This window comes from Enoplosus armatus, chromosome 8, assembly GCF_043641665.1.
Source record: "Enoplosus armatus isolate fEnoArm2 chromosome 8, fEnoArm2.hap1, whole genome shotgun sequence".
In the NCBI taxonomy this organism is placed as follows: Eukaryota; Metazoa; Chordata; class Actinopteri; order Centrarchiformes; family Enoplosidae; genus Enoplosus; species Enoplosus armatus.
In genome coordinates, this window is record NC_092187.1 from 23,135,595 (window position 1) to 23,147,508 (window position 11,914).

Here is an 11,914-nt window from a genome sequence, read left to right on the forward strand (position 1 = left end):
AAACTAGCATATTTCTGTCTCTTTTTTTTTTTTTTTTTAATCATGGTGCGGCAGCGTCGTCTTCCGACCAAATGAGGTGAGTTTAAAAAAAAAAAAAAACCCCAGAAAATGTCGTTTCATGGTCGAGATATTTGCTGGAATACCGACACTGAGCGTTTGGCATGCTTTTCATTGATTTAACATCACCGGTGAAGTGGAGGTCTGAACGGGATATAAAGCTAAACACGTAGCTAGCTTGTTTTAGCATGTTATTAACGTTAAACGCCCCTTTGGTTCCCAACGTTTTCCCCGTGTTTGAGGGAGAAACGCAAGGGCGTAACGGCGTTATCCGTGTCGGAGGGGACACATTTCGGTGTAGGTTTTGAGGGCCTGTCCCAAGAAAAGAAAAAATCACACTTGAGCCATATCCCTTTTCTCCAAGTACGTTTTTTTTTTTCTTCTTTAACTGCGTTACATGCTAGCTGAAGTAACAGCCCTGTCGCAGTTTTAGCCTCGTTTTGAGGGTTGAAACCTGAAAGGGGAACCTGGAAAAGGAACTGTCATCTCAGTCCTGGAAGTGCGTGAGTCTACTAACGGTACATTTCTCTCTCTATATATATATATATAGATATATCTCACACTGATGCAGAGAGGAGGCAATAAACTGAGGACATTAGTCAAAAAATCCTGGCTGTGATTGGAGACAGTGATACAGGCACCAGGCTTTAATCAGCCTCACAGTCACAATGTTATGAATGAATTAAGACGTGAACATGCCTGCAGCAGGGATGTTGTGGAGGATGAAGCATCCTGCTTTCAGACTTTACCTTAATTTTAACACTGCACCACTAGTCTGCAGGGATGTCAGTTTCTTTGGGTTTATTTTTACCAGCTGGTTTAAAGCCCCCCCCCCCCCCCCCCACACACACACACACACACACACTTTCTGGATTTTTGCCCTTCGCTGTGCAGAATAATATATGTGTCGTCTGAAAGGTTGTTTCAAACACATCTGCTGAAGGAGGAAAGTTTCTCTGAGCTCATCTTAAATCTGAGTCAAAGACAAGCGTCACACCTTGTCTAGTCTAGACTAGCCAGTCATGGTCTAATATATGCAACTTCCACAACACAAGAGACTTTTCACTGAAGGCCATAACTATTTCCTAAAACCCAAGATATTGAATTGACTATTATTTGTAATAGAAAAGTAGAAGCTTCACCAATATATCGGCCAATATTAGCTTGTTGCAGACATATCTATCGATAGCTGTATATATCAGGGAGCACCAAACACCACGAAGTGAGAGGAAAAGGAAGTGAAAATAGTCGTCAGACAGATTTCCATCCACATGTAACACAAAGTTTAACCAAAAACTAAAAATTAATGTGCGTTTCCACCCACTACTCGTACGCAACATGGCGTAATTAAAAGAGCAGCAAGAAAAGCGGCAAATTGTCGCAACTAAGAAGCTGTAACGAGGGAGTGTTTGATATTTTCACTTGAAAAATTACTTCAACAATTAATCGATTGATCAGAATAGTTTCTTGGTTTGGGTTGGTGCCCATCTGGCCAGTGCAGAAACTTAATTGGGGCGGTATTGGCAGTGACTACGTGTTATTGGATCATACTTTTAACAATGCTGCTTTTCAGTAAATGCAATACCTTCCACATTTTCTGAATGGCATTCTGGTCACGAGGAGTGGATTGTTTCTTGTTTGTTTTCAAATTGTGGAGGATTTTATTGGCTATAAAACTTGTGCCGGTAATCTTAATAAATTGTTGGCCTGTTCGGAGATTAAACAGGATTTAAAACGTCTAAGATAATGCTGTGTAGCTGTTGCAGAGTTCTTTTTGTAGGGGAAAAACATCCACGCTTAATGATCTGTGCCTGTTGGTTTAAGGCCAGATATACGCTCATGCTGCTTTCATTGTCTCATCGTTTTCTGAACGAAGACCAAACTTTAGGTCAGAAGAAATGAGGATGGAAGGATTGATTGAACCCTTTTTGAATTACTGGCTCACAGAGATGGCCAGGGTTCAGGCTGTAAAATATTTAAGTTTCACTGAAGATCTCCTATGAAATGCTCGATGAATCTTTTAGTGTTTGCAGGCTGCTTTTCTTTTTTTTTTTCTAATGTTGCTTTTGAAAAGAAATGACGTATCGCTCGTGCCTTTTCCAAATTGTCTGTTGATGTAATGTTGTAGCTTGTTGTTTTTGGCAATTGAAGACAAATACCGTATATCATGTAAGAAATCCTTGTAGACTTTATGACACAAAGACCCTTTGAAACAGTGACTTCATGATTGGAACAAAGTGATGGACTAGTTTCCTGAAGAAGGAATTCGATAGTCTTTTTAGCTTTTGAGCAGTTGTTGAGAGAAACTTTTGATCTTCTATACTTATTGATCCTTTTCAGACGTGAGTATTCCACTGATTTATTGATAACACTGGTGTTGGACACATTTAAAACAAAAAGGATCAAAATTGATGCAGCAGATCCAGAGAGATTTATTTATTTATTCCACGCATTCTTCTTCTTCTTTGTCAAAACCTGGTGCCTGCATTACCCACAATGCAACCTGACCGCTGACAGTTCGGTCAGAGATTTCAGGTGTGTTATGCTAGTAGCGACTAATGTATCTTTAGCCTCAATCAGAGATGAGGAGCAGGCTACAGACGTCTGGTAAGCTCCACACCATCAGACTTTTTTCATTTTCAAAAATGTAGTCTTCAGACCAACCCACGCTGACTCAACTGACATCACTTTTTTCACATATATGTGGCAGCAGGGAGCTGGATTCTTGAGTTATCTTGCAAATCCAGCTGCCTTGCAAGGTACGGTATAGTTATTTTAAACAGAACAATTAATGCATCGTGATATCTATATATACCGTATATAATATTACATATACCGTGAGTGTAGATTTTGGCCCTGTCACCCACCCCTATGCAGTACTACTCCCCAACACCTATAACTCACTTTGAAGTGTAAAATCAATGGAGTTCCTGACATGTACAACACTCTGGTTTTCATTATAATTTGTCTGGTGTGTCTTTCCAGAAACAAGTTCCGTTACCTTTTTAATATTGCCTACTCGAATATCCAAATATTTCAAAAGTTTAACTGCTGGAAACAGGACGTCTCCTACTTCACTGAGAAGTCCATTCTCTGTGTATGTTCGCATTAAATCATTTTGTCAAACATCCATGAAGTGAAGTGAACTAAGAATAAACAAAACACATTTTTTGAGTGGAGCGGGACTTTAAAATCAACCACAAGGGCAAAAATGCAGCAGTGTAAATGTACACTTCACTCTGGAATTGTTGGAATAGTTTTAGTTGATGCATCTAACTGAAAGAATTTAAACATGAGCTTCGGGGGCTGCGAGGATTTAAGAGTCAATGTGTCACATTAGGAACAATATTTGGTCAAGAACACGAGGACCCACCGGTACTGTGAACGTTTCATCCCGGGGAAATGAGCTCAGAGCCGCAGAGGGAGGATCTGCAGATAAATGTGGTTCCACTCTGCGCTCACTAGATTACATTTATGGTCTGTGTGCCCATGTTTGAGCTCGATTGAAGTTTTGTGAGAGCTCTGTCCCGGTGCAACTTTGAGATTGCATATCCAAGCTGTGCCGCATTACATCATGAAAAGCAGAGCCAGTGACTTATTCAAGTGTAATGGGCAGTATAAGTGCTTGCTCGTTCTGTTCGCCTCTAATTGTTCACAGATGTTCTGCACGCCTTTGTGTCCCACATCTTGTTGCAGCCGGCTCACACAGTCGCCACATACGGTCTTCAGACTTTATTATAGAGAGGAAACGTGGCATGGAGTAAGTGTTTAATTTGGCTGTTGGTTCTGTTAACTGGTTTTGGTTATTAAATCATTTATTAGGCGTTGCAGTCCACCACGAAACATATAGTAGAGTTGAAACGATAAGTCGAATACTCGTCAATTATAATTATATAATTGATCAAAGCGAGTATCTAGAAACAAGCCTGATGACAAACAAGCCGGAGTCACAGAGGAAGTGAAACGAGGAAGCGCCATCACAAGCAAATTCTTCTTCACCTGTACAACTGATCCACATTCTGTCACTAACTAACAAATAAAACGCTGAGACCTTTAGGCAATTAATCATAGTCGATCAGATTTCAGAGTTTCTTCTTCGCAGTTGTGTCAGTTTAGAGCTGAAACAATCAGTCTATTATTCGATCGACAGCTAATGAATATCAACCATTTTGATAATCAATTAATCGTTTAAGGCATTTCTAAAGCAAACTGTTTCTGGCTTCTCCAATGTGAGTATTTGCTGCTTTTCTCTGTTTCGTATCATTGTAAACTAAATATCTTTGGGTTTCCAACAAGACATTTGAAGACGTCTTGGAAACTGTGATTTTCACTATTCTGACTTGATTAATCGATTAATGAAACTAGTCAACAGATAAATCAACAATAAAATATACATAGCAGCACATACCATTTGGGCTGCAACTAATGATTAATCTCATGAGCGATTATTCTGCCAATTATTCTTTCCATCGATTGATTAGTCGTTTAGTCTAGTGTAAATGTCAATATACAGAAGAAAAAAAAGTTCCCAGAGTTCAATGTGATGTCTTCAAATGTCTTGATTTGTCTAAAATCCAAAGATATTTAGTTTAAAATTATTTAAAAGAGAGAAAAGCAGCAAATTCTCACATTGGAGAAGCTGGAACCAGAGAATATTTAGCATGTTTTCTTGAAACAATGAATCTAAGCCTGATGATTTATCTGTTTATCGGTTATTGTTTCGGCTCTACGTAGCAGCCAGTGTCTGTTGTGATTCTGACTCTGGCATCTTGAGGCAGAATGTGAGTTTTATGGAGCAAAAGACCTTACAGACTCTCAAGGTCAGTCCCTCTGTGAAATATCACTTTGCTGGGTCGCAGTTCACCAGTTTTACAGGGAGGAAAGAGCCACGGGACAATAATTTAGTCAGTTTGAAGTCTAGTAGGGGTGCGCAGACAGGTCAGAGCCTCCTGCAGTCGGCCTATCTCTCCACTACGGCCCCCCTCCCCCTTTTGCATAAACGGCCATGCTTTGTAGATAGGCTCGGCTGGGGCTGAGACCTCTCCTTATCAGCTATCAGTTCAGCATTGTATCGCCCCGCTGTCTGATGCATGCAGGTACTGTAGTTACCATGGTTATTCAGCAAAGGCACTTCTGGAGCCTGCATTAGCATTGCAAAATATTCATCAATTACCCCACGGAGTCGGCGCGATACAGGAGAGCTCACAGCAGGGGGGGGGGGGCTGACTTAGAGCATCATCATCACGACTGTTTACACGGTGCAGATATTTAGATCAAAGGAATGTATCTTTGCCTGCGTTGTCCCTTTTGAGCCCAGCCACCTCAACTCAGGCCCTGTTGTGATTTGTTTGTATATGAGAATATTAGCAGAATATGTCACATGTTTTTACATCTTTACATAAACTATATCGGAGCCTGTTTTATCAAATGTGGCCTCTTAAATATGCATGATTGTATATACCTGAGGAATCCTAATAGTATGCAAGAGAGCAAAGAGCTCGCAACCAAGTGCGGAGGACTCATTCAAAATCCACCCTACAGAGGAATCTGTGGTCATACAAACATTGAAGTTGGCAAAACACTGCTTTAGCTTGCTGCAGCTGTAACAAACATCCAATTCATCAGTCTGGCCAAAGAAAATATGGCTTGGAATGTAGCTTTAATCAATTCAAGCAAACCGGGTCCCCACCGCGTCCTGTTTGGCCCCAAAAAAAGGCTTAATTCAAAGTGAAGATTTAGTTTTTATGCTGACACGATCTATTAGATTCTGCTGTCAGATTTATGTTTTGAGTTATGACCCGTGATAACTTGGATTAAGGTTTGCAGATAAAGAATAACAGCAACAGTGGGAGGTTTAGTCTATATTCAGGCTGTCTTGGATCCTCTGTGCTGAACAGTCTTCCTTTGTGCACCCCTGCAGTTTATTTTCATTTGTCTTAAAATAAAGTTGTTATTGAGGGGCTTTAAGCAACCCCCCCCCCCCCACACACACACACACACACACACACACACACCACCACCCTTTTTTCAATCCCTAAGCCCTCTCCCACAAGGTGCTTAGTGAACTGCTGGTGCTTCAGTGTTTTCAAACTCTCATGAGCTTCCTGTTTCGAAAGCTCTCGATCAGCTCAACCTATATGCCTTGAAAAACATCTCTTCTCATGGAGGCCGTGTTTGTTGGTGTGATGGAGAGCAGATTGTTTGGAGGCTTAAACAAGGATCTCCATATATAACCCCCCCACCCCCCCCGCCTCCCTATATTATCCTTTATTCTGTACCATAAATAGGTCTTCCTCTTGGCCAGACCTTGGGAAAAGGATGTGGATGATGAGTATGCCTGGCTCGGCTGAGTCCTGGTTGAGTTTAAGCCGCTGCGGCTGGTGGCCAGATGTGGCCATCGCCAAATCACTCACGCTCCTCCTGCACCTTCTCTTGTCTGGTGTCATTGTTCTCTGAATGCCTGGAGCCTGTATCACAAAGATCAACTGAGTCCGGCTCTCTTTAGATTACCTGGCAGGTTTTGGTGATTCTGGATAGCTGCTTATCTGCTTCTTCGGTTAACTCTGCGTTTACTAATCCTGAGTTATTAATTACAAGAAACATCATCACACTGAAATGACAAATACTTCTTCCATGTTCTAATACTTTGTCTTCTGTTAAATGTTCATTTATCTCTTGTTACAAGCTAAATATGTGTCAAAATATCTTTTTTAAGTAATTTCAATCAAAATCTGTCTCTTTTCTCATCCTGTAAAACTTGTAATTTTATCCAGTCTGTCTGAAAAAGAATCAATCTGGGGGTGTGGAGTTAGAAACAAGTGAGCTTACCAGCCCTTTGTAGCCCACTCCTCGTCTCTGATGGAGGCTAGCAGCTCCAGGATGTCTCATTTTGCTTTTATCAGCGCAAGTTTTTCACCTCAGCCAAGCGTAAAAACCTTTTTGCAATATTTTTGTAGTTTCCTTTTTATGCTCAAATTGAAAATGTGCTTAAAAACAGGTGGATGGAAATGCAATTAACGTCAGGCATCTTGTAAGGGACTCTGGAATAAAATAAAACGTTATTTTCCCAACTATACTAAATTAAATGGGTAAAACTTTAATATCTCTAAGTGGAAACATGGTTGTGTGTTTCTGTCTCTTACTGTAAACTCCGTGTCCTCCTCTTGTCTGAACAATGACTCCATTTTGCCAGTGAGCTGATTGGTCAGTGGTCGGGCTGTCGACACCTTTTTGATCCGTGCGGCGCAGGTTACCATGGTGATCTATCCCGGTTACCATGGTAATCCACCATGTTGGAAAGTGAGCCAGCGTTGTGATACCAGAAAACGCGAGTTAAGCCCAAAGATAACTGGATAACCCACTAACCTCGCTTCGTGGTACCTTTTTGTCATACAGTGCGCTGATGCTGCTGCTGCAGCAGCTCTATAGACTGGACACGATGGCTGCTTGTGACCTGGATTAGCTTGTCTGGCCTCACCAGCATGTCTTGTTCAACCTCCACATATTTTCCAGGCATGTCAGGGTTCAGTAGTTTAGTACGAATATGACTCACAGAGGATCAGGTATTAAAGATGTTTGCTGACACACATGGAAATGTAGTGTGGAGCTGGACAAAATGCCGTCTGGTTACGCAGCTCGTAGTCTGGTTGGCAGGGGACGCCACCTCTCTCTGGAGTATTTACAGTGGTATGAAACCTGCCTTTTATAGGAGCCGCGACAAATGGTTTTCATTACTGGGCTTTTATGATTGCAGACATGAACTGGAGAGCATACTTTGAATCTTTTCACATGTGAGGGATTTATTAAGGTCACCGTAGCTCTGGAATGAGACTGCGATAAAAGGAAAGTTACCTCTGAAGTTGTGAATAGGGCTGCAGCTAATGACTTCTATCTTCATTATGGATTAATGTGGCGATTATTGTCTTAATTAATTGATTAATATGCCTGTTTGTTTTGTCAAATGAACCAAAAGGTGTTCAGTTTGATGTCAGAGATTGCTCATCCAGTAAATATTCATATTTGAGAGGCTGGAAAAGCTGAATTTTTTTTTGGCATTTTTATTTAAACATTTCTTAATCGATTATTGATTGATTCAGCTGTACATGTGAAGGTAATTACTCCTGGATTTGCGTACGAAGGCAGCCACTGATGATTGCTCGCTGGCTACAAATTCCCGACTCTCTAATGAAGTCCGACTAAGCCGAGGCTTCATGCAAATTAACACCAGAGGCCTCCACCGACACCACCGGGGTTTTTATAACCCCAGCTGTAGACCCAGCACATCTCCTCGGGCCGGAGTGTCACATTTCTTGTAGGTGGATTAGCTCTCCATCCTCACATGGAGCTGTGCACATTACTACCCATTAAACTGTCTGCCCCTCAATGGGGGTTTGTACCCCATGAGTCTGATTTACAACTCTTAATTCAGAATTTCCCTGACAGTTCCCTCGCTTCAGAAACAGAAACGGTGGACCATCTGCTAATGTTGCTTTCTGTATCTTTACCAGGGCTGCCTGCAACTAACGGTTATTTCCGCTGTTGGTTAATCTGCCAGTTGTTTTCTTGAATCATTGTTTAATCTATAAAATGTCCAAAAATAGTGAAGGATTGTTGTCTTCATATCGCTTGTGTTGTCTCAAAATAATATATTTACTGTGATGTAACGTAGTGGTGTAGTGTAGTGAAAAACAGAAAAAATCGTTAAGTTGTCAATTAAGTTATGGTACTTATTTTCATTATTGATCATTTTGTTCATTACTCGTTTCATTGTTTGGGCTACAGAATGTCAGAAAATGGTGAAAAATGTCCATCACTGTTTCCTAAAACCTTGAAATGTCTTGTTTTGTCCAACCAACAGTCAAAAATCTGAAGATATTAAATTTCCCATTTACTACATACGAGGGAAAACATTTGGAAGCTTGACCTTGGTAATGTTTGGTGCTTTGTACTTGAAAAAATGACTTAAAGATCAATCGATTATCAAAATTGTTGGAGCTTAATTTTGCGTCGACTGTTTCAGCTCCAAGCTTTTCTGTTTGGATGATATTGTTCTTTGTTTTCGGGGGTTGAATGCCTCCCCGTGTCACCTTATGTAATCGGGACAGGAGGAGCTGCATGTGAGTACATTTCTTGTTTGATAAAGAGGTGTCAGTCAGCGTGAAGTCCTGCTTTACATGATGTTTGCTTTGAATTTCAAATCAAGTCACATGTCCTGGTCCGGCCTGCCTGTAGGAAGTTCTATCCAGCTGGTTTCCAGGCAAGTTTCCCTCCATTAAGACGCACATTTTATTGCCCCCTTGACGTTGTTATGTCCGGCTGTCTTTATGTCCACATTACCATTGAGTTTTCTGAGCAGTTAGTGAAGATCCTCACTTGGGGGAAAGTGGATGGCGGAGCGGGTGACAATAGGCCTTTTATGTTGAGAGTTATCCTCCATTGCCTTGTGTTAGCTCCAGGGGACCATGTGACCGGCTCTCATTCAGGTCATGTCGGCCCGTTCAGCCTTTGACCTTCTTAGAAGGGAAGCGAGTCCCTCAATGTCCCATTCATGCCATACAGATGTCTGTGTGCGTTAATGTCTGACACAGCAGAGGTATGACAATCCCCCCACCGTCCTTCATTCAGCTGTTTTCAGGTGATAGGAGCAGTGAACTGTTTCTGTGCTGCGCTGCCGTGTGACGAACAGGACAGATTCCTCCATGTGAACTGTATATTTGGTGATTAAAGGATAGGTTCACTTGTCTTAAAATAATACGGACATGCCCATATGAACAATCAAACAGGTTTTGCTTGCTGTAATCATTCCTCCTGTTCATACTGGCTGTTAAAAGATCACTTTCTTAAATACTTTCAATGGAAGAGATGGGGGGGGACAGAACCCACTGTCCAGAGTCTGTGCAAAAATATATTAAAAGACGAAAGTCTCTCTTTGTGTTTCCCTGGTCAGCAACCAGGTTTCCATCCCACTTCCAATTTTATACAAATTTCCAGAAAATTGGCAAAAGGAAATGCAAATGAATACACGTTTCAATCCACGACTGTAATGAGAATATTAGGAGTTGCTGCAAGATGACGCAAATAAAAGAACATCAGTTAAACATCAAACTAACAAAAACGATGTAGAAAACATTTATGTTTACTTTGTGTATTGATTTCAGGAAGTCTCATTGTCGCGCAGATGTGATGTTTCCGTCTCTTCAAGTGTCGCGTGCTTCATGTGCGTCATGATCTATTCATCCAGTCTGTTTCCGTTCAACATTCAAGTAACTTTTTGCTTTTATCGATACACCAACTTTTCCTCTTCAGCCAAGCGTAAAAAAACGTATTTTTGGGATATTCCATCCTTTTTTTTTAGTTTAGTTTCCTTGCTGAGCTTTAGCGGAGGGACAGTAACACAAAGGCTTTGATACTAAAAAGACAGATAGCCACTTGATTTGATTAACTCGGACTGCTGAAGTCTCATATCAGCTCAAGATACAGAGGTTGTGGATTTTGTCCCCGCACTCCTACATTGGAAGAGCATTGTATTAATATTATAGTACAAACTGTTTTTAAGATGACTTGTAAACGTTTAAAACCAGTTTTAATTGAAGCAGTGATGATCACATGCAGGTCCTCTCTTTTTCAGCCACTAGGCGGACACAGATTAGAGGCCTGGCCATGAGGACAGACTGGGCCGGGCTGCCATATGTGTTTGTAATAAGAGGATAAATCCTCACTGGACACAAGCTCCTTCTGATCTGGGTGATTTTTGATGAGAAGCTCAGCGTCTGCCGTGTGTTCGGTCTTTGTTGTGGTTAATTCATGATGACCTGTGCAGTTTTGCCTTTTTTTTAAGGCGGTCTGCTCATTTCAGCTGGGTTTTTGGGTTTCCCCTGATCTTCCATATTGTATTTATCAGTTTCTTTTTGCTTGAGAGCATAGCTCGCCTGCTCTCACGTCACACATGGAAATTGAAATTCTGCTGCGAATCTGGGACGTTTGTATACTCGTCAAACTGGCTAGACTGTTTTGGTCAAATCTAAATGACAATAGCTTGAAACAACTGACATTCATGTGAGCACCCTGGGGCACTTGATTTTGACTATAGGAAGTCTGGTGTGGGGCAAACTCGATTCAGGTCAGGTCTCTTGTCTACTCAATTAGGGTCAACTTGAAAAAGGAGTCGCTCAACTTTCAAATTAGTACATATAGATTTATTTAAAAAAAAAAGTTTTTCGGAGGCAGTCGCAGGGATGTTTTGCCTTCCATTATTGCTTTATTGTATTATCCTCCCACATTCAAGTCATGAAACCTGTGTTTTCCTCCTCCTGTTGTTGTTGCCTTGGCGCCCAGTCATTTTGTCATCAGACTTGGTTTAGTGTGTCTGGTATGTCTGGGGGAATGAGGATGATGTGGCTTCATTAACAGGGAGAGCAGATGAGTCACACGGGGTGAAAACCTGCAGAGATAAACCACACTGAGACACTGTGCTGAGATACGTTTAGAAAACCTTAACGCTGCTGACCAGTTTAGACACGACGCAGATTGTGGAAGCATGCCGCGGCTGTGATACTCATTCACAAAGTCCGTTAATGTGGAACCATTTCTTCCAAGTATACTTTCCTTTGTTATGAATGATTGTAAATGGAATATCTTTTGGTTTTGGGCTGTCGGTTGGAGAAAACAAACAATGGTTTAATCAATGGAGTTTGTTTTTCTAGCAAAGAAATACCAAATATTCACTCGTTCCAGCTTCTCAATTGTGAGGCCTTTTCATTTGATAAAAGTAAATTGAGTATCTTTGGGTTTTGGACTGTTGGTTGAAATAGAAGACAGGTTTTAGGTAATCAAGTTGAGCATTTCCCACTATTTTCTG